Raw genomic sequence first — 24,784 nt, 5'->3', positions numbered from 1 at the left:
GGGGGTGGAGCACAATTCAATCCATAACACAATGAAATCAGATAAATTGGAAGGCACAATGATAGGAAAGTTGTAATAATTAGAAAATAAAATATTAAATCAAATTATTCTTTCTTTACATTTATTCTTCTTGCATCCTTTATACCACATTGCTATTTGGGGTGACATTAGAATCAGGGAAGCAATATTTATACAAGGATGTTACTCTACTGATAATGTTACAAAAAACCTTGGCAACAATCTAAGACACAGCAGGGGAGCTGCAAGAGAGCTATTTTTGTGATGTTTAAAATTATACTAAATTAAAAAAAAAAAATTCCCTGCTGGGCTTCAAGCTTTAAATAGCATGATATGGAGTAACTGATCAGAGCTTGAGATGCTGATAATTTATTACATGAAATGGAGTACACATTGACAAATCTTATTATGTATGAAAAGCATTTTAGGCTGTTGCCATATGATTCAACATTTAAAGTAATTTTTCAATTGATTGAAGTCTAAAAATAGGAGACCGTTAAACAGAAACTCTATATTAAATAATAATTATTCAAAATATTCAATTTCTACAACAGCAACAAGAACTTTTTTAAAACTCACACACAGCAATCTCTAGTACTATCTCTAATCTTCTGGGACAGAAGATTAGACTGTTGTTATGTAACCTTATCTTTTTTGTCTTTCTCTCTCAATAGCATTATTGAGACATAGCTCATGTATCATATAATTTACCCATTAATGTTTACATTGCAATGGTTTTGGTATATTCATAGAGAAGTGCAATCACCACCACAATCAATTATAGAACATTTTCATCACATAAAAGAAAAGAAAAATTTGTTGAAAACAAACAAACAAAAAACATTGTCATCAAGCCAATTCCAACTCATAGTGACCCTGTATGCAAAGTAAAACTGCCCTGTGGTGTTTCCAAGGCTGTAAATCTTTAGGGAAACAGATTGTCATGTCTTTTTCCAGCAGGGTGGATTTAAACTGCTGATCTTTCAGTTAGCAGACCAGCACTTAACCATTGCACTACCAGGGCTCCTTCCCCCATCCCTAAATACCCATTAATCTATTTTCTTTCTGTATGTATTTGCCTATTCTGGACATTTCATATAAATGGAATTATATAATACGTGTTCCTTTGTGTTTTTTTTTTTTTTAACTTAGCATAATATTTCCAAGGCTTATCCATGTTTTAGCATGCATCAGTACTTGTTTTCTTTTTATGTCTGAATAATATTCCATTATACGGCTATACCATATTGGGTATATCCATTCATGAGCTGATGGGCATTTGGGTTGCTTCTCCCTTTTTACTACGACTAATAATGCTTTGGTGAACATTAGCATACAAGTTTTGTGTGGAGATATGTTTTCATTTTTCTTAGGTCTCATTTTTTTTTTTAATTCATAAATGTTTGGTGAACAAAAGGGAATCTCTCATTCTTCCTGAAACGTTGGCATATGAAAGCCAAAAAAAAAAGGTATCATATCAATTTTATACTAGGATACTATAATCTATAGACAGATGCTAAAATATTACTTGATAGTTTCAAGGTTCTGTTGTTACCATTGCCTTTCCCAAAGTGGTTTGCTAGGATTCGCAATGAAGAAGCCATTTTAACTGGGTGAAATCATTTTATGCTTTCACCTTTTCTAAAGGAATCTCAAGACATAGAGAAAAAGGAAAAAACACTACCAAAAAATTATTTTGACATTTCTCATGATAGAGTTAGGTCTCTAATAAGTAAATCTCAGTTGTCTTTAGATTTTAGGCTTGAAAGGCTCAGTGTAAAATAAAAAGATTTTCATAGAATATTTTTTAGTGATATCTAATACTCAGCTCAAATCATTCTTAACTAAATACTTTATTTCCATGGGAAGTTTATATCATTTGGTGTGTGAACCTCAATATAAAAGATAGTCTAATATATTCATTAAATGTTCTGGTTTAATTGAAGTGGCTATAAATCTGTTGTTTAAATTTAAGAACAGAATTTGACCCTTAATGTGTAATTGGTATTTACTCAACATAGTAAAACTTATCATTAGAATCCTTGTTGGTATGAGATAATCTAAAATTTGACTAGTAACTGACAACAGAAGAAGAAATTTAAAACGAGCCAGAAGAAAACCCCCAAAAGCTTGAAAACCCAAACCACTTGAAAGAGACCATAAAATTATAATCTAATGGGATCTGGTGGAGGGGACATTGCGTTTGAAATATGCACTGGTTTAACTATTATATTTTGTATTTTTCAGGGCTTATATTTTGTGCTGTTTAGTGAAACCAGGCACTGAATGTTCTTTTCTCAGTGTTCTTGTGTCAATAAAACAGTAATAACAGTACAAAAAAGAAGCCATGTCTTCTAAAATACTGTTATTTTTAGATGCCTTCCAGTCAGTTCAGAATCATAGTGACACTATGTACAACAGAATGAAACATTGCCCAGTCCTGCACCATCCGCACAATCATTGCTATGTTTGAGCCCATTGTTACAGCCACTGTGTTAATCCATCATGTTAAGAGTCTTCCTCTTTTTCGCTGACCCTCTATTTTGCTGGATATGATCTCCTTCTCCAAGGTCTGATTCCTCCTGATAACTTGTCCGAAGTATGTGAGACAAAGTCTCACCATCCTCACTTCTGAGGAGTATTCTGGCTGTACTTCTTACAAGAAGATTTGTTCATTCTTCAGGCAGTCCATGGCATATTCAATATTCTTTGCCAACATCATAATTCAAAGGCATCCATTCTTCTTTGGTCTTATTCATTGTTCAGCTTTCGCACGCACATGAGGCGGCTGAAAAGTCTGTGGCTTGGGTCAGTTGCACCTTAGTTGTTAAGGCGACATCTTTGCTTCTTTCTAACACTTTAAAGGAGTCTTTTGCAGCAGATTAGCCCAATGCAACGTGTCATTTGATTTCTTGACTGCTGCTTCCATGGGTGTTGATTGTGGATCCAAGTAAAATGAAATCCTTGACAACTTCAATCTTTTCTTCAGTTTATAATGATGTTGCTTACTGGTCCTGTTGTGAGGATTTTTGTTTTCTTTATGTGGAGGTGTAATCCATATTGGAGGCTGTGGTCTTTGATCTTCATCAGTAAGTGCTTCAAGTCCTCCTTACTTTCGGCGAGTAAGGTTGTGTCATCCACATACGGCAGGTTGTTAATGAGTTTTCCTCCAATCCTGATGCCCTGTTCTTTTTCATATAGTCCAGCTACTCAGATTATTTGCTCAGCACACAGATTGAAAAAGTATGGTAAAAGGATACAACCCTTTTGCATACCTTTCCTGACTTTAAACTCTGAAGTATCTTCTTGTTCTTTTCAAATAAATGCCTCTTCATCTATGTACAAGTTCCTCATAAGCACAATTAAAGGTTCTGGAGTTCCCATTCTTCGCAAGGTTATCCATAATTTGGTATGGTCCACACAGTCCAATTCCTTTGCATAGTCAATAAAACACAGTTAAACATCTTTCTGGTATTCTCTGCTTTCAGCCACGATCCATCTGACATCAGCAATGATACCTCTGGTTCCACTTCCTTTTCTGAGTTCAGCTTGAATTTCTGGCAGTTCCCTGTCAACGTACTGCTGCAACTGCTTTTGAATGATCTTCAGCAAAATTTTACTTGCATGTGGTAGTCATGATATTGTTTGATAACTTCTGCATTCTGTTGGATCACCTTTCTTTGGAATAGGCATAAATGTTGATCTCTTTCAGTCAGTCAGGTAGCTGTCTTACAAATCTCTTGGCACAGACGAATGAGCACTTCCAGTGATGCATCTGTTTGTTGAAACATCTCAACTGGTATTCTATTAATTCCTGGGGCCTTTTTTTCCCGCCATTGTCTTCAGTGCATCTTGGACTTCTTCCTTCCATACCATAGGTTCTTGATCCTATGCTACCTCCTGAAATGATTGAATGTCGACCAATTCTTTTTGGTATAGTGACTTTGCATATTCCTTCTGCCTTTTGTTGATGCTTCTTGTGTCATTCAGCATTTTGGCCACAGAATCTGTCACTATGACAACTCAAGGCTTGAATTTTTTCTTCAGTTGTTTCAGCTTGAGAAATGCTGAATGTGTTCTTCCCTTTTGCTTTTCTAACTCCAGGTCTTTGCACGTGTCATCCTAATACTTTAGTTTGTCTTCTTGAACCACCCTTTGAAATCTTCTGTTCTTCAGCTCTTTTACTTCATTTCTTCTATTGGCTTCAGCTACTTTGATGTCAAGAGCAAGTTTCAGAGTCTCTTCTGACATCTATTTTGGTCTTTTCTTTCTTTTCTGTCTTTAAAAGACCCATTGCTTTCTTCATGTATGATATATATCCTTGACATCATCCCATAACAACTCTGGTCTTCAGTCATTAGTGTTCAATGCCTCAAATTTATTCTTGAGATAGTCTCTAAACTCAGAGGGGATATACTCAAGGTCATACTTTGTCCCTTGTGGACTTGTTCTAATTTTCTTCAGCATCAAATCAACTTGAACTTGCATATGAACAATTGATGGTTGTTCTGAAGTCAGACCCTGCACTGATTGATGACATTGAGGTTTTTCCATTGTCTCTTTCCACAGATGCAGTCAATTTGATTCCTGTGTATTCCATCTGGCAAGGTCCACATGTTTAGTCGATGCTTGTTGTTGAAAAAGGTATTTGCAATGAGGAAATCATTGGTCTTGAAAAACTCTATCGTGCAAACTCTGGCATGATTTCTATCACCAGGGCCATATTTTCCAGCTACCGATTCTTCTTTGTTTCCAATTTTCGCATTCCAATCACGTTAATGGCCAAATTTGAATAATAGTCATATTAACTGTTCTTCCTTGTATGGATATTATCCTATCACCGACAGCGTTGTACTTCAGGATAGATCTTGAAATGTTCTTTTTGACGATGATGTGACACCAGTCCTCTTCAGTTCATCGTTCCCAGCATAGTAGACCATATGATTGTCTGATTCAAAATGGCCAATACTGGTTCATTCAAGTTCACTATAAGAGAGGCAGTATTAATATCCCCATTTTATAGATGAGGATATTAATGGGCACATGTTATGTCAATTGCTCAATGTCACACAAATACTCAGTGATATAGCTGAGAATGTATATTCTTTCAAAATATATGATCACTTACAGAGAAAGAAATTATTCAATTCAGAGCAAAGCAAAATAACTTGCTGCTTGTTCTTAATAACATCTTTGAGCAGCTTATTATACAATGCCTGTGGCCCACTGGGGAGACCACCCTCTGGTCATTCTCCTTTGTGATACTGTATTTCCCCTCTCTTAAAAAGGCAATTAGATTTGGTGTTTCTGTGAATTGCTGCTAAAGGCATCTTAACTAATATTGTACAGCTTATATTCATGGTGGAAATGTCACCAATACTTGGATTGAATGGAAAAAAGTTCTGTTGTTTCTCTTAAATTATACGTTCGTTGTTTAGCTGATCTAATAAAAATGTAGCTAGTGATATTTACAGCAAGCATTAATTAAATGATTTTATTATCTAATGTGTAATTACTCTAAACATGTTTTTTGGATAGTGGACTTTGTCACTCCTTTTTTCACAAAAAGAAGAAAAACAATACCACAAAAAGTCAAGGTTTGATCTCCTTTGCTGCATTTAGAATATAAGAGTAATTCTTTTTCCTCTCTTACTTTCAATGATATATCATTATCTACTTTATATTTCATATACTACTGTAATGAACATTAAAAAAATACAAACCTGGGTTAGAGCTGCTGACATTTATTAGCTCTTGAGACACAATGTTCTCATCTGTAAAATGAGACTGCAAATAACCATCTGGAAGTTTTGCTGCTAAGCTATGCAAATTATAAGAATAACCAAATGCAGTGGCAAGTTCATAGTAGGTGCTCATTCATACTTGTTAAAGATGCAAATGGATGTGAATGTATTTGTACCATCTTTTTTGCATTCATTGGGCTCTGTGTGTGTGTGTGTTTAAATGAGTATATTTACCTTTAAAGCTTTAGATAATCTTGGAAAAGTGAACTTGTTGTTTTTAAAACATTTTTGGAATTGTGCTAATTTACATTTTTTCAGAATTGACTTCTTTTAAATCAGTGATATACCTCTAAGGAAAGACCAGTATAGAATATTTTCACATCTAAAGTCCTTTTTATTCTTCTTTTAAACCTTGTGGAAGCATATGCTTGGAAATCAAAACAGAGATGTTAAATAAACAAATGAGCATTCTCTAAGGATAAACAGAATTCATATAGAAAGATACTCTTTCCAAGAGGGGAACACAGACAGGCCAGCAATCCTTTGGAAGTTAGAGAACATATGCTCACTGTTTTTTTCTTCATTGTAGGGTGGGTTCACCTGCCAGTTCCTATTTGCTCACTTATTAAGTAATAAACAGTGTTAGCAAAAAGGTTATAAACAGAAAGAACAAGGTGAAAGTCATTGGCATTCTTCTTCAGTTGTCTGATATAATATGACTTGAAGTTATGTGAAATGGTGAAGTGATGCAAGAAGGGAAGATTCAGAGACAATGTCAGCCTTCAGAAGGACATGCATTTTTTCCATTTATTAAAAAAAAAAAAAAAACAGCAACAAAAAAGTTGGAAATTGAGGGAATACTTAAAAGCCAACAGCAACAAAAAAGTTGGAAATTGAGGGAATACTTAAAAACCAACAGCAACAAAAAAGTTGGAAATTGAGGGAATACTTAAATCCTGAGACGAATCTGGGTTCTGCAGTTGAGTAGATACGTGTGACTTTTGATAAGTTAAGCCTCACTCAATTTCTTCATTTTTAAAATAGGGATAATATCTATTTTTCAAGGTGAATGTGAGGGTTTATTCATCCAGTCAGTTAACAGATATTTATTGGACATCTCTCAAGCACTCATTTTTCGCTAAGCTCTGGAAATAGTTAATTGAACAGGAAGGAAACAAAGTCTATGCCCTTATGAGTTGTTTTCATTGTTATTACAGTGAAAGGAAGTCTAGAATACTGGTAGTCCCCGTTTTACCATGCAGTTCCATTCCAATGATTTCATGTGGATCTGTTCGGAGGTAAGTCGAATATCTCTCTCTTTTTTTTTTTTTAGCTTTCATTATTATTGCCTTTTGCTATCAGTATCTTTACAAATCCAATCTTTATTTGCCTTTGGGGGTTGGAAACATTACATATAAACTTACAGGTATATTTTAATACATACATATATACATAAAAAAATACATGAATCATAAAAATTAACTCCAGTGATGAAGAGGAGTTGTATTATCTTGTCCAGATCATCCTTGAATTTTTTGGCAGCTTCAGCATCAGTGCTTCCTGTTTTTCTGGTTACACACAGGTTATGTAAACCAAATCTTCATTTGAGGTGATGACACCAGCTCTTACTGGTGTTAAAGTACTCACAGTGGTCCTCTCCTTGCTGTTCCTTTAGGTTTTCAGAAAGACTATGTGCTCTCGTTTGAATCATAAGTAAACTCATAGGAATCCTCTTCTAGATTTGGTCTTCTATCCAAACCATCAACAGTTTTTCCATCTTGTGGATTGGCCCTTGCCTCATCTTTGTTAAAATTATTGATTTTAAGCCAGTATCTCCTTTAACTGCCTCCAAAATTCTATTCTTATCCTTAACGATTGTTGAAATGGTTAAATGAGACAGTCCTTCCTCGGCTTCTTTTTTGGATTAGAACCTTCAGTGGGATGGCCTCTTTTACTAGACATATTGTTGGGGATATAAACAGTGCAGATGTCACAGTGAGAGAAACTTGAGTAGCTCAGCTTCAAATTAACAACCTATGTTTCTTATGGTATGAAACACTGAATAAGATCAAGCCCTGGTGGCACAGTGGTTAAGAGCTTAGCTCCTAATGAAAAAATTGACAGTTCAAATCCACTAGCTGCCCCTTAGGAGCCCTATGGGGGAGTTCTACTCTGTCCTGTAGGGTTATTATGAGTTGCAATTGACTCGATGGCAATAGGTTTGATTTTTGGTTATAGGCTTGGTCTACAGTGAAGTTGGTGTCAGTGTTGTAACAATGAAGTTGCAGACAATGGCTGTCAGGCACATGCACAGTTCAATTGTTGTATGTTATTAAAGTTGAACATTGCCCAACTTTCTATCCATTATAGCTCCAAACACTGACACCAACTTCATTGTAGCCATAGTCTGCTATAGAGCAGTGTTTTGAAAGTAAATCATAAAATTGAACATCTGCGAGTGATAGCATCAGCAAATTACACACTGCAACACTGTATGTAGTTCATATTCCTAAAAGTAAGATGTGCAAAAAAAAAAAAAACAGGTGTAAGTATGGTTCATCGTAACTCAAATACCTCATAAGTTGAGGACTACTTGTATTTAAGTAACTAAATCAGCATGGAAGAATATGTAAGTTCCATGAAGAAAATATATAGAAGAGATAAACTCTAGATAGGGTTGTCAGGGCCAGCCTCTAAGCAAAAGTGAATTTGATCTGAGAATGAATGATGGGAGCCATCCATGTAAAGATCTGCAAAAAGAGTTCCTGGACAGAGGATCTTGCAAGTGGAGTGGCCCAGTGGCTGGGAAATGTTTCCTGGGTCTGGGCAAGAAAATATGATCTATAGAATAAAGAAATCTAATAACATGTGCCTTTCTGGATGTCAGAATTGTTATAGACTAGTGATTACTGTGTACCTCCCATTCCTTTCCCTTTTGATATCAGTGTAATTGAAGTTATATTACTTCTGTCTCATCATTGCGTGTTGGGTGTGCAAGGGGCAACTAACTTATCTTTTAACTTCACAGGTTTCTAGATCAAGAGGAGTCGTAGTGAGGAACTGTACCTGAGGATCCTCATTCACATTCATACCTGATTCAGAAAACAAGAAACTGAACACTGAAGCTAATGCCCTAGTTGGATAAAACTTTTGGGAGTCATCGGAGGAAGGAAGTGTATTTTGTGTGTAGGAAGGACGTAAATTATTGTGGCCGAAAGGTAGAATGCTGTAGGTTGTTATCAAGATGGCTGCAGTAGTTCCTCTCATGCTCCTTTGCAATGTGACTTCACCATTTCTCTCATCAAGAGTTTTCTCCTCCTCTTGAATTTTAGGCTGGCCTTGTGAGTTGTTTTACCAACAGAATGTCAGAGAAGTGACTGAGACTGCCTTGAGATGTCAACCTCTTTGAGAATGAAAGGCCAAATGGAAACAGAGAACACGGAGAATGAAAGAAAAGAGAGAGAGAAAATGAACAAACCTGCCAACTTCCAGCCATTTCAGAAATCTCACTTGAGGCACCAAATATGTGAGTGGGGCTGTCTGGGACACCCCCTACCCCACCACCGTTGAGCTGTCAGATGACTGCCACTTCATGAAAAATTCCAGTTGAGACTAGCAGAAGAAATACCTAGATTTCCAACCCACGGAATCATGAAAAATAACAATTATTTTATTTAAGCCACAGTTATAAGGCTTATTATGTAGCAACAAATAACTGAAATAGTATGTCAAGTATTACTCAAATAAACTGTAAAGAACACTGATATTCAAATTCAGTATTTGAATAAATGCCCAAGAATTTATACTTCTTCTGTAGGAGTTGAAAACCCTGGTGGCGTGGTTAAGAGTTCATCTGTTAACCAAAAGGTCAGCAGTTTGAATCCACCAGGTGCTTCTTGAAAACCCTAGGGGGCATTTCTACTCTGTCCTATAGGGTTGCTATGAGTAGGAATCGACCCGATAGCAATGGAGTGGGGTCCTCAGGAGTTAGCACTATCACCATGATTCCTCCAAAAAATTGTCAAGATTCAGAAATTTCTAGAAACAGATAAAATACTGAATATGTACATGCCAAATTGTAGGACTAAAGACTGATTTATTTAAGGGCCATATGACCAATAAATTTTACACTGTTTCTGTGAAATTATGATTAGAAGAAATATTGAAAGTTTGTTGTGATGTTGTTAAGTGTTGTTGATTTTTAACTCATACCGACCCCATGCTGCAGAGTAGGAAACCTTAGGTTTTCCAGGCTGTAACCTTCGTGGGAGTAGATGACCAGGTCTTCCTCCTGTGGATCCATTGGGTAGGTTTGAACCACCAACCTTTTGGTTAGCATCCTTACCTGATGTGCCACCAGGGCTCCTTAAAAATGTAGGGGTAAATACCTTAATTATTTTACTGAACATTCAGTTGTATAACACTTAGAACTCTGTAATGCAGATGATATAATTCCCATTTTGCGATGAAAAAACTGAGTGAGAGGTAAAGGAATGTGTCCAAGTTCACAAATTTAATAAGTAATGGAGCCTTGATTCTAACTCAGGAAGCCTAATCCCAGAACCTGGACCTTATTTCCCAGGCTATGCTATCAAAAAAAAAAAAAAAGCCACACCAGTTGCTGTTGAGTCAATTCTGCCTTGTGGCAACCCCCTATGTTGCAGAGTAGATCTGCTCCATAGGGCTTTCATGGCTGTGACCTTTTGAAACCAGACCAGTATACCTCTGGATGGCTTCAAACCACCAACCTTTAGGTTAACAGCCACAGTTAACCATTTGCACCACCCAGGGAACTGAGGTCGTGTAGGTGGTATTGAATATTACCATCCTTACTACCAGAGACAGTGAATGCTCAGTATAAAAATGAGGTCAGTTGGCACAACTATAACTACTCTCACTAAATTCTATGCACCTGAACTGTGCCTTAAAAAAAGAGAATATCTAGTGTGATGTGTATTCTTACCATAAATTATTTGAGGTTTTTGACCATGACACTGAGAATTTCTTTGACAAGTTAATAGAAAATGTTCACTTTGCTGATAGTGTACTTAAATATTTCAACTAAAATATTACTGTGGCCTGGATTCAAATATGAATGAAAGAATTTTGAGGAAGTGATTTTTTTGGTGTTCGTACAAAGAGCATTTAGCAATAGATGCAGCTATAAAGAAAGGATTGTTTCCTTTTTAATTCCTGTTTTAGTAGCTTGAAAACAAACCTGAAAAGCCCACCAATATCCTAAACATATTCTATCAATAGAATCTCAGTAGATTATCACTGAAATCCCAGGTCTTTAAATGGATTTGCTTATTTTTGAAACTCTACCTGTTAAACCAAACCGGTTGCCATCAAGTTGATTCCAACTGACAGTGACCATATAGGACAGGCTAGAACTGTCCCATAGGGTTTCCAAGGAGCGACTGGTGGATTTGAACTGCCGATCTTTTAGTTAGCAGCCATAGATCTTAACCACTGTGCCACCAGGGCTCTTTTCAAAACTCTACTAACCTTAAATGATTGTTACTTCTTTTGGGAACAGGAAAGATTTTATAATTCACTAAAATTAATTTCCTGATGCTTTAGTAAAATGACATTATGGTACCCCTTAAATGGGAGGGATAGATCCTGCTGTGATTCACAGACTATTGGTTTATACAAATAATATCATAATTGCATTTTCATATTGGCATGGGTAATCAATTCATTGATCTGATATCACTCCATTGATATTGGGGAAAAAAGCTGGAATTAAATGGAATATAAATCAATTTGAAATTGAGCAATTAGGGATTAAGTTTACAGTTCTTATTTACTATATCTGGGGAAATTTTACTCTTAAAACTAGACTTACAGCTTTTATGGAAGAAAATCTCAGAAAATACAAACAAAGTAATATGGCACCATAAGTAACCGATGAAATGATCCATTCATTTTAAAGAATCTCATCAAATTGGTATGTACAAACAAAAATTAATACAATGTCATTTGTTTGGTAGATAAATATATTCAAACTTCCTCCTGGAACATATTAGAAATTAAAATGTCTGTCATATTTTGAGTGTCATTTTATAATTTAATTAATAGGCCATGCATATCTTTGAATTTTCCAAGTACCTAAAGACCTTAAAACACTGATAACCAGTACATATTTAGTGCCCTTAAATTTTTTTTATTTTTTCAGTATTAACACTTGATGTGCTGAAGTTTGCCACAGAGTCGATTCCGACTCACGATGACCCCATGCGGGCATAGTAGAACTGCTCCATAGGGTTTTCAAGGCTGTGAGCTTTCTGAAGCAGATCTCCAGGCCTGTTTCCTGAGGTGCTTTTGGCTAGTAGTTGAGCACTTAACCATTTGTGCCACTCAGGGGCTTCATTACATTTGTGTCTAATATCTCATATCACCTCCTTGATGTTTTTATACTGAAGGAAATAATGGAATCAATGGATAACTAAAAGTGGTATTTCACAAAAATCACCAATAGAAATTACTGACATTCATTGAGTGTATGCTCACTACTGTATTTAAAATTGAACAATCATTATTTTTTTAAACACATATTGAGCAACTATTTTTGCCAGACAATGGTGTCGATAGGAGACAAAAACACAACCCTGTCCCTCATGATATACCCAGTCTTCCATGATAGAACAGTGATGCATTTCTTTGTATAGTGATGATAATGTAAAATTAATAATGATATGAGAAAATGAGTTCAGTACATGGAGAATACAGATCAATTTAGTGTTAAACCACTTCAGACACTTCTACCCTATAAGATTATGGTACAGCAGAAGGACAGATATTTTAGAAGTCATTTGAGATGCCTTTCTTACTTTTAACAGAACAGACATCACATGCTTTATTAGAGTTGAAGTTATTTGAAAAAGTAACCTTATGCAAATGTTTTCGTTACATGTGTAGCCAAAGTTAATGATTATCAGTGAGACACCAAAGAAAATACTGAAGGATGTATAATGTTAAATTTTTATTTGACTGGCTAAGAAAATGATTAATAAGTGGTCACACTGCTTCAATCTTTAGCATATTTAATATGAAGGTCATAAGCTAAATCCCTCTTCACATATATACAATTTATAGCTTCAAATATCAGAAATATTTCATTTCATTAGACTGCTAATTATGTCTTTATATAGTTTCCAGTAAAATTAGAAAGCTATACTCATAAAACCTGTACATATTTCTTAGAATACTATTGATGAGGAAAATTGTAAGATCTGCCATTTCACTATTGTAATGAGGCTGTTACACATGGCAAAATATCAGGTAATTATTGTATAATAGTTCATTGTTAGAACTGTTTATAAAAATCTAATTATTTAAATATCAATTCTGAAAATATTACATAAATGCCATTAGTCTTTCCCCAACAGGATTACAAGCTTTGTAGAGCTAAGACTATCTTCTATTCTTCATCCCCCATTGAAACAAGGAGAGGAACAAGAATAAAATAGGTAATCATCCTAAACATCAATCCAATTGACCACCCAGCAATTTTTTTTTCTGAAAACTACTTGCCTTCCCTAAAGTGGTAAATCCTTGGCAGCTTTTTTTCTTGTACAGCACAATTTCCCCTGGCTACAGCTGGTTGGTAAAGAGGAGGATCTATAACCCAAACTGGGATAAACAACATTCCTCTCTAGAACATTTGTTGGGATAGACAAAAGAAGATCAGGCTTTTTTCAGATAGTGGAAATCGTCGTGTTATGGCCGGAACTGTGTCCCTCAAAAATATGCGCTGTAAATCTTAACCTGTACATTGGTGGTTATAGTTTCCTATTTGGGAATGAGTTGTCTTCATTATGTTAAATAAAAATAAAAAATAATTTTTTTTTAAATAGACAGGATTATTGTAGGGTGTATCTTGTGTCAATCTCTTTTGAGATATAAAAGAGATTAAACACAAGCTAGCAAGGAGAGATGAGGGAAGAGAGACGCCAAGCCACATGAAATCACCTAGGAACACAAGCTCAAAGAGACAAGGACTTTCTTCCAGAGCCCACAGTCAGAGAAAGCCTTCCCCTAGAGACAGCACCCTGAATTCAGACTTCTAACCTCCTAAACTGTGAGAAAGTAAATTTCTGTTTGTTAAAGCCAGCCACTTGTGGTATTTCTTTTATAGCAGCACTAGATAGCTAAGACAGAATTTAGTACCATAAAAATGGGGTGCTGTTCTAAAAGATACCTTAAATGTGGCAGCTGTTTTGGAATTGAGTAAAGGGTAGAGGCTGGAAGAGTTTTAAGGTGCCCCAATTTTTTTTTTTTTTTTTAATACTAAAAGCCTAGATTGCCTTTAAGAGATTTTGGTAGAATTTATGGACGTCAAAGGCAATTCTGCTGAGATCTCAAAACAAAGTGAAGAGAACTATAGAGAATGTCTCTGTTGTCTTAGAGAATACATATGGCACCAGCAACAGAATGTTGCTAGAAATGTGGACATTAAATGTACTTCTGGTGAGGCTTTAAAAGAAAATGATGAACATGTAATTGGACAACGAAGAAAGGGAGATACTTCTTATGCAGTAGCAAAGAACTTGTCTGAATTATGTTCGAATGTTTGATGGAAGGTAGAACTTGTAAGTAATGAACTTGCATATCTGGCTGATGATATTTCTAAGCTAGATCTTAAAGGGCCACACGGCTACTCCTTGTCGCTTGTAATAAAATGTGAGAGGAAAGAGGTGGGTTTAAAAATAAACTGTGCAAAACAAAAACAGAACTTAAAGATTTGAAAAACTCTGTTGTACAAACTAAGGACACATGTCCTAGAAAGCTTACCAAGGACATGGCTACACAATCTTTTATTAAAGAGATTATGCCTGTGACTGGTGGATTTAACAGACTACCAAAGCAGAAAACTCATCAGCTTAGACTGAAGGGGGTAGAGAAAGAATGGAAGGAAAGAACTCTGTCTGCCTCTTGGAATTCTTCAGGCAGGAAACAGGCCAAAGGAACTACATCTGTTTTCCTCCAAGAAAAGAAAAGAACCATCCCTGGAGCAGCTCAGGCATCAACAGGACTGTTGGAAGGAGCAAAGCAGAGCTACCTCATTCTCAAAGGATGGGTCCACAGCTTCTGGGGTCTCAAAGGGTGGGGTCTGCCTCTGGAGTCTCAAACAGTACAGCCTGGTCTCCTAGGTTTCAAAGAGTCAGATCTTCACCAACTTGGTTCTAGAGTGTGGAGCTCCAGAGGCCAAGAGGATGGGGCTGCTGCCCAAAGCTGAGGGGACAGGTCTGCCATGCCCAAGAGGCAGAAGAATTTTGCCTGCTGGAGCCGAGTAGGTGGGATCCCCACTCAGGTGGACTAGGAGTTGGGGCCACCCAAAGCTTAGGGAGCAGAATTTCTGTCCCAGTGGGCCTGGAAGGCCTAACTGAAGACAAGTGGCCTCCACCCAGAATCCAGAGGGTGTGGCCAACACCTAGAGTCTGTAGCGTGAGCCGTTGCCTGGATGGTCCCAGAGAAGAAAGGACTATTTTCAAGCCTTGAGAGCTAATGTTAGTTGTTCCTCTGAGTTTTGGGCTTGCCTGGTACCTGTTATCCCTTCTTTTCTTCTAATGTCTCCCGTTTGTATTGGAAATGTCTACCTTATGCCTGTCCCACCATGGTACTTTGGAAACAGATTAACTTGTAGTCCAGATTTCACAGGATCATAGAAGAAGTGGAATTTTGACACCAGATGGAATATGCCTAAAGTCTCACCCGTATTTGATTTAGATGATTCAGAAGGTGAGATTTCAGACTTGGAGTTGATTTAAGATTTTTGGGATGATGTGATGGGGTGAATGTGTTTTGCATGTGGGAAGGACGTGAATTTTGGGGGGCCAAAGCGTGGAATGTTATGGATTGAACTGTGTCCCCCCAAAATATGTGTTATAAATCCTAACCTCTATGTCTGTGGTTATAATCTCATATTTGGGAATGAGTTGACTTTGTTATGTTAATGAGACAGGGTTAGTGTAGGCCATGTCTTGAGTCAATCTCTTTTGAGATACAAAAGAGATTAAATACAAGTTAGCAAGGAGAGATGTGGGAAAAGAGATGCCAAGCCACATGAAATCGCCCAGGACCAGAAGCTCAAGGAGACAAGGACCTTCCTCCAGACCCCACAGAGAAAGAAAGTCTTTCCCTAGAGCTGGCACCCCTAATCAAACTTCTCACCTTGTAAACTGTGAGAAAATAAATTTCTATTTGTTAAAGCCGCTCACTTGTCATATTTCTATTGTTGCAGCAATAGATAAACTAAGACAGGTTGAACATGAACCGAGGCACCCCTGGCAGCCATATTTTTTCATCTCATGGGTCAGAGAGAGAGACCCTAACTGCACAGAGTTAGAGTGAAAGGGCTTACTGAGAGAAGAGCAGAGTTGGGAGGTGGAAAGCATTGGTGTTCTCTGAATTTCCAGTTCCAAATTTGACTTGAGGATAAACTGCATTCCTGTTCTTGGGCTTCACGTGATATTATGCTACTCTAATAATGAATTTCTCTTTTTAACCCCTCAACTAGAATTTAGATAACACAAAAATAATTATACATAATGTGGTGTATAATTTTGTAAGCAAATATACACAAGATATAACACAATTATACAATGTCATGTAAATACTTACAATTGATCACTTTTTATTTAATTTTTTCTTTCTATATTTATATAGAAAGGCTTTTGGAGCCCTGGTGATGTGATGATTAAGTGCTCAGCTGCTAACCGAAAGGTTGTTGACTCAAACTCAACAGCTGCTATGCGAAAGATGTGGCAATTGGCTTCTGCAGAGGTTACAGTCTTGGAAACCCTATGGGGCAGTTCTATTCTGTCCTGTAGGGTTGCTGTAAGTCTGAACTGACTTGCTGACTCAACAACAACCACAAAGGATTTTGTGACTAATAAAAATATTGCAATGTTTTTAATAATTGTGGTAGTCTACAAAGTTTTGAGGATTCATTAAGGGTGAGAGGGTGAATGTAAGAAAAAGACTTTTTTTAAAAGAAAATACCTATCATTTAATTTTTTAAGATAGATATCATCGTTCTAGGAATTCACCCTAGAGGGTGCTATGTTTATTCTGATGATGTAATAATTGCTCTAAACATTTTTGGAATTACTTTTTGTTGTTGTTGTTTACTTCAGAGAGAATAGCAACCTTATTGCTTTTCAGGCATAATTGTTAACACTAAACAGTGTTGTACTGCTTCTTTGTCTATTTTATGCACAAGGACTTGGCCCCATGTTTATCTTTTGGTTTGCATAAATGGGGTCACTTCCTTGGGGCTTCATTCTTTGTATGGAAGTAAAATTTATTCCTCTTTTCTGAACATCATTAATATTGTGAAATGTCTACTTTTAATGCTGCCTCAAGAAGTTCATGAAAGATTCTCCAAGAGTTGTCCCCTTTGATAAAGGACCTTGTTGGGAAAACTGCTCATCAAATCTATTCCATCCCCCCCCCAACCCCATTAATTGAGTTGCACTAGAGTTCCCATGTTCTTCTAAGAAAAGTCCTTACCTAGTTCTACGTTTAATTCCAGTTTGAAGGAATTTGATTTTGTATCATTGATCAATTTCTAGTGTGTCATCATTTTCAGAGAAAAAGTTAGAAAAGGAATTCCAAAACATGTTTTGGGATTATATTATAAAATTATACCAATGTCAATAATTTTAGTAAAAAAAAAAGTATTCTTTATTCACATCTGAAAGAGGTGATAAATAATTAATGAATTACTTTTTTAAAACTAGAACATTTTGGTAAATCTAAATGATAATATAAAATAGTATAAATGATATAATTTTGACCCTATCCTTTGTAAACATTATAGAAGCATTTATTATATAGAAATTAATAAACTGCAAATACAATTATAATAGCTATTCAAACAATTATTTTAAGTAGGATATCGTATTGTTTTGACTCTGTCAAAGGGAGTGATTCTTATTAAAATTGTTTAAATCAGAAATAAATAATAAGAGGAAACTTTTCCTTCCAGATATTTTGAAAATAGCTCATAAAGCTGAAATAAATAGAATAGTATGTTATTGGTGAGTGTCTTAGTTATCTAGTACTGCTGTAACACAAATATAAATAGTGCCTTTAAAGAACAGAAATTTATTTTCTCATGATTCAGGAGGCTAGATGTTTGAATTCAGGGCACCAACTATAGGGGAAGACTGTCTGGTTGGCTCTGGGGGAAGATTCTTGTCTCTTTCGGCTTCTATAGACCCAGAATTTCTTGATTCCTTGCCAGTCTTCACTTGGCATCTATCTATCTCGGGCTTGTACTTGCTTCCGGGTCTAATCTGTTCTTTTTATATCTTAGAAATGATAAGGTTTAGGACATACACTACATTGATATGGCCTATATGTTAAGAGAAATCCCAAGTGTTCCAAAACTAGAGTGTTCTTGTAAAATAAGTAATTTTTAAATTGTAGCTAACTCAACTCTATGACATTGATTTCTGCTCATGATTTTGAGAATAAAAGCTGGAACGACTATTCAGAGAAAATTGTTGGCCTCTAACATCTCTTTTGTCAGACCCACAGTGAAGATATAAAAGATGTCCTGAAATTTTCCATTTGTGGATACAATTTATAATAATTTACATTTGCCACAGCAAATTACTTTAAGCATGTGAAGCCATTGATTTTCAAGATTGTTTTACATCCTTTTTTTTACCCTTTGTAGAACTTGGTTTCTACAGCCTGTGTTGTATATCTTCTTCTATTTTGAGAGTAAACTCTAACTTAGAAAATTGATTTTCTATTTGGTTTACTGTGAGATGAAATAGAGATGAACAAGAGCCTATTATCAACTTTTGACTTCAAATGGATGGGGCCCATCCAAAGAATTGGCTCTATTTACTGAGCTGTGCTAGGCCTTTTAGGAATACGGGGTTCTGATGATATTTGTTTGGAGTGATTTTTTGTTTACTCTGGCACAGTGATATCTGAGCAAGTCAGATTGCAGTGGGGAAATATCACACACTGTAATCTCACAGCTTCTTCCATGTTCTCATACTGTTGCCAACAGTGAAATTGGTGCCATGTTGTCTTTCAGCGTTTGAGCTGTGACACAGTATACAAAATAATTGTGGCATCTGATCAGTCATCTGAGTTTCTTAACATGAGTTGTGTTGATCTTTGTTATTGCTGCATAATAATACTCAAAATGTTTTGACTTTTGTCTACCTGATTGAAAAAAACAAAACATTGTCCCTAAGTATATTCCAACTAGTAGCGACAGAGTAGAACTGCTCCGTAGGCCTTCCAAGGAGCAGCTGGTGGATTCACACTGCCATCCTTTTGGTTAGCAGCTGAGCTCTTAACCACTGCGCTACCAGGGTTGAGTTGCTTTTATTTTCCCAGTACTTTTCATTGCCTTTTAAAAAATAGTATTTTGGTAGATGGTTGGTCATATGCCAGGAAGGAAATAACTTTACCTAATGAAAACAACAACTATTCAGAACAAAATTACCATGTTATCTAAGAAAATATGGTATAAGGAGCTTAGGAAAATTATATATTTCATACAATTTTAAGTTTATGAATTGTTTTTAAATGCAAAAAAATGGAGATATATGTGTATTAATGGAAACTATTTAAATATAAATGACAATTTTATATTGCTTCATAGAGCTTTTCAAGAAGGCATGTTAGATGACTATTAGCCATGATTTTAGACAAGCTTTTGCTCTCAGCCACAACTTTTTAAAAAGTTTATATCCCCCAAGGTTGAAAATAACTAAAATTCTATGTTCAAAGTTTTATAATATTGGGTAGAGTCTGGGCACTGTGTTAAAGTAAAAATGTAAACAAGTTTAATAAATACATATAAATATATATTTTTTGAGTGCAGATTTTGATAGCAAGGGGATGTAGAGAGACCATGAGAGCCTTGAGTGTCTATCAAGAAAGGATAGGATGCCAAGAAGCAATATGGTAGGGAGGGGCTGGAGGAGAAAGAGGGAAATGGATTCATGTTCAAGTAGTTGATTTAGTAAAAAATTATTTGGAAAGAAAATGGAGCCCAGTGGTGCAGTGGTTAAGAGTTCAGCTGCTAACCAAAAGGTCAGCAGTTTGATTTCATCAGCCGCTCCTTGGAAACCCTATGGGGCAGTTCTAACTTGTCCTTTAGGGTCACTATGAGTTGGAATCAAAACAAAGGCAATGAGTTTGGTTTGGATTGGAAAGAAAATGAGGAATGATAAAGGAAAAAGAAATACCTAATAAAGGCTGTGTTATTAAGCCAGTTACCACTCTGGATAGCTGAAACTTAATCCTACTGGACACACTCTGGGAAGTGGTGTAGATCACAGGGCCTACAGGTATCCATCCAAGAGTGAGGAAGAGAGGTATCTATCTACCTACTCTTCTCAGCCATTTGTTTTGGTCGCTACCTGGAGGAGGGTATGAGTGTTACTCTGGACTTAGGCAGGAAAAGTGGGCTTCAGTGACCATAGCAAGCCCTTTGACAAAGAAACAGGTGCTGGCATGTGAAAATGTAATCAGCAGGAAATGAAGTGCTAAGAGTGAAGAAATGTGGGTAGGGCATCATATAAAAACCAAATCCACTGCCATCAAGTTGATTCTGACTCATAATGCCCCACAGGATAGAGAACTGCCCCATAGGGTTTCCAAGGCTGTACATCTTTACGGAAGCAGACTGCCACATCTTTCTCCCATGGAGCAGCTGGTGGGTTAGAACCACCGACCTTTTGGTTAGCAGCTGAGCGCTTTAGCCACTGTGCCACCAGGGTTCCTTAGTACATGGTACTCGTCTTCTAAATACTTCAAAATATCAAGGACAGTGAACTAGATCTTTTTAGTTATTTGATATACTGCCCAAAATGTCTAACCATAGTTAAAATATACTGTTTTTATTACCTATATACTTATGAAAAACTACATAATAAACATGCACATTTGATTATCATTTTAGGTAATTTTTGTGGACTGCTGGAACAGATAGCCTTATTTTCCAATGTTCCATTGATACAAGTTGGATAACAGGGATGAGGATGTGAGAGATCATTTGAAGAAGTAGTCTAAAGAATTTTAGTTGTTTGTGAATTTAAAATGGTAATTGAATTATCTTTGAATTTGTTATAGGTTTTGTTATTATTATTGGTGCATGTTAGTAGCTTTGTAAAACAGCTTGTGGCTTTTAGAAAGGTGGTTCTTCACAGTTGCGATTTCTGATTTTTTTTTTATTTTTATGACTTGCTATTAACGCCAATGTTAAAATAAATAATGCCTCTTGCTTTATGTCTGCAGTGACTTCTTAAATTTTTATAGCTTTGAAATCATAACATAGACACTGGCAACCATGACAGTAATAGCAACCATCATTTATTATTGATTATGTGGCAGAGTCCCTGAGTGGTGTAAACAGTTAATGAATTTAATTGCTAAAAAGGTTGGTGGTTTGAGTCCACCTAGAGGCAGGTAGGAAGAAAGGCCTAGTAATCTACTTCTGAAAAAATCAGCCATTGAAAACCCTGGAGCATAGTTCTGCTTTGACACACGTGGGGTCTCCATGAGTCAGAATCAACTTGATGGCAACTGGTTTGATTTGGACTATGTGGTAAGTACGATTCTAAGTATATATAAATTTATTTAATTCTTGCAATAACCTTGTGAGGTAGGTACTATTGTTAACACTATTTTAAAGACAAGCCAGTTAAGGTACAGAAATACCAAGTAATTTTAATGGATTTTAGCACAAGAGGTTGTGGATTCAAGAAGTCTGGATTCAGGGTGTGCAAGAACGAGAAGGGTGCCACTATAATGCAAAGTTTCTTAGCCTGGGTTTTCCTAACAGCTGAGCCTGAGGCAAAGGCTCACCTGCTGGTACTATATGTGAGAAGCAATCATAGGCAACAGGAGTGAGAGACAGTGGGAGTGAAACAGAAAGGAGCAAAAATCAAAACAAAAATTTATAATTGAAGTGACTGCAGTTATGGATGGCTGGGGCTGAATACCTCAGGAGCCTCAGGAAGGACTTTCTCAAATGCATCTTGGAACTTTCTAACTGCCCAGCTGTCCATCTGGGAGAACAAAGGGAGAAGCATGTAGCTATTTACCTAAGATACAACATAGTGTGGTGGGAAAATAAATCTCAATTTTGGAGTTAGATGGACCTGGGTTTATATCTTGGTATCTAAGATACTTAATAGTTGTGTGGAAAAGTTGTAAAACCTCCCTGAGAATGTTTTCGCACCTCTGTAAGACAGAGAAAATACAACCCATTTTTTTTCTGGTGAAAATCATGATAAACTATTTCAGAGTTTTCCGGCAATAAAAGATTCTTCCGTAGGTGTACCTTGGATTCTTCTTGACTCCAAACAGCAAAGAAGAAAATATCTTTTGCTTTTTGATTTGACTTTCCCTTTTGAGACAAAACTTAAATCCAATTATTGAACACTGATATTAATTTTGGAAACCCTTGTGGCCTAATGGTTAAGAGCTATGGCTGCTAACCAAAAGGTTGGCAGTTCAAATCCACCAGGCGCCCCTTAGAAACCATATGGGGCAGTTCTACTCTGCCGTTTACGGTCACTATGAGTCAGAATCGACTTGACGGCAACATGTTTCATTTTTCTGGTTTGATATTAATTTTATTACTGGTTTATTTTATATCTTTTTGATTGAAGCAGAAATCCAAAAGAGAGCATTGAAAAAACCTGACATTAAGTAATTACTTTTCTTTAATTGCAATAGTAGGAGCTGAATTCATGAAACTTTTAATACTTTCTCCATGTGTATAAATTGATAAATATAAACACACATAGTATTTTTATTAATTTTAAAGTATTTCTGACTGAACTTTAGAATAAAAAGCCAAATACAATATTAAAATACAGATACATTCATAATTCTGTAAAGAAAATGTAGCTAAGAGAACAAGGCACTTTGAGATGGGCTATAAAATATATTCTCCACCTGTCCTTGATGCCTTCATTCAAGATGAATAAAACCATGTAACATTCAGCAGTTTCTACATAGCCTGTGAATCATGATGAATCATTTTCCATGAGCGCATGAAATGCTTTCCCTCATTTTTGTCTCTTTTATGCAATGGTAGAGCATAATTTTGGCCCAAGCTATCACATATGTACAACCTTGATGTATGCAAACCCATTGCCATTGAGTCAATTCTGACTCATAGTGACACTATAGGACAGAGCAGAACTGCTCCATAGGGTTTCCAAGGAGCACCTGGTGGATCTGAACTGCCAACATTTTGGTTAGCAGCCATAGATCTTAACCACTGCACTACCAGGGTTTTCTGATATATACAAAAAGGTCAGAAATCAGTTTTGATCTTCAAACAACATGGGTATTTAATCACTAAAATATAATAAAACAAACTTTTAGCATTCGAATTCTTTAAATTTCTTATTCTATTAGTCTCTTTTTTTTTAACATGAAGGATTTCTGTTATGTGTAAATAGATGTTGATACATTTTATCAGAATTTAGTTGCAAAGTGGAGATTGAAATCAAAACTCTGTGATTATTGAGCCTTAGATGGTGATTACTTGCCATTTCCTCATTCAACACTAGCGAGAAAAGGTCCATTCTCAGTGGGCACATCACCTTCACTGCAGTGTCTCACTCACTGGATAGATTTCTTGGTATCACAAAGACCTTTGCTCCAGGGTAAAGCAGCTGTTCTGGGTGCTTGCCAACTGAAGTGATGGTCTTATAGAATCTGTCAATAGGAAAAACACGCCACATTCTCACATTGATCTTGTGGCTGCTTTCCCTTTTCCTTTTCTGTAACCTCTTGGGACCTCGCCTTATACAGAAGGCCAAGAAGGGTGACATACGTGTGAACATATGGCACTGCCCTGCTGGGGTAATGTACGTGAAAGCGTATGGTGCTGCCCTCTTACTCCTCAGCACACAGAGGAAGGAGTTTGCCATTGTTACACTGTTTATTTTTCATATGGTTCTTCTGAGTTGTCCCTGAGTGGGTAGTTTGCTTTTATTTTATCTGACTTTTTTTTTCTAGATATAAAGAGTTGCCCTGGCTATTTAGGATACAGTGGGTAGTCATCTATTTCTTTAGAAATAAAGATACACATGCACACACACACTCACAGAAGAAAAATTACCTTTTTCTTCTTTTAAGTAGTTTTGTAGAGTTAAATCCCGGCATATATTATAAAAGGGTTTTCAGTTGTCACGCTTTTTTACAATCAGGCCTTTTCATTTCCTCTCCCAAACTCATTGCTACTGTTTTCTTCTCATTTTAGTTTAAAAACAATTCTTTCAGGTAGACTGATCTCTTAAGAATAGATGACTCTTCTAGGGATTTCCATAGACAATTCTTCATAATTACATCTCATTGCTTAAACCCTTGAAACTATTAACCACAACACATGAGCATCATCTGGGATAGACCATGCATGTCTTTTTCATCAGGGTGTTTCCCCCATGACTAGCAGAGCTCTAAGCATGAGGTAGGTGATTAATAAACATAGATGAATGGATGAAGGAATGCATTCATATAGGCAAGAAATTTTAAAGACCTGGACAAAGTCAGGATGAAGGAGATGATGTTTTGACGTAGAGAAGTCAGTATGTTGCAACTGATTCTGTGTAGGAATTAAAGAGCCTAGAAGTCTGAATTTTCTAGTGTATGATGATTAAAAAAGAAAATACGGAGGATGGAGGAGCATTTTTGGTAGGGATGGAGAGAGCAGAGAGGTTAACAATCCCGTAGTACTGTGGCTCCAACAATTTCCCTTTCTGGTGCATTGAGCAGCCCAATCCAATCACCTCTCATTTCAGTGTTAGTATAAGTTATATTGTCCTATAGGGTCGCTATGAGTCGGAATCAACTCGAAGGCACTGGGTTTTTGTTTTTTTTTTTATATAAGTTATATAATGTTATTATAAGAAAAACAAACATTTCATGTCCCTGCCTGTCTATTCCCCACTGGTCTAAAGACCTGTGATCACTTGCTCCAGTCTCAAGGCTATAGTCATCCACAGTCTAATACCAAA

This window comes from Loxodonta africana, chromosome 8 (genome assembly GCF_030014295.1).
Source record: "Loxodonta africana isolate mLoxAfr1 chromosome 8, mLoxAfr1.hap2, whole genome shotgun sequence".
In the NCBI taxonomy this organism is placed as follows: domain Eukaryota; kingdom Metazoa; phylum Chordata; class Mammalia; order Proboscidea; family Elephantidae; genus Loxodonta; species Loxodonta africana.
Note: the sequence above shows the minus strand (reverse complement) of the source record.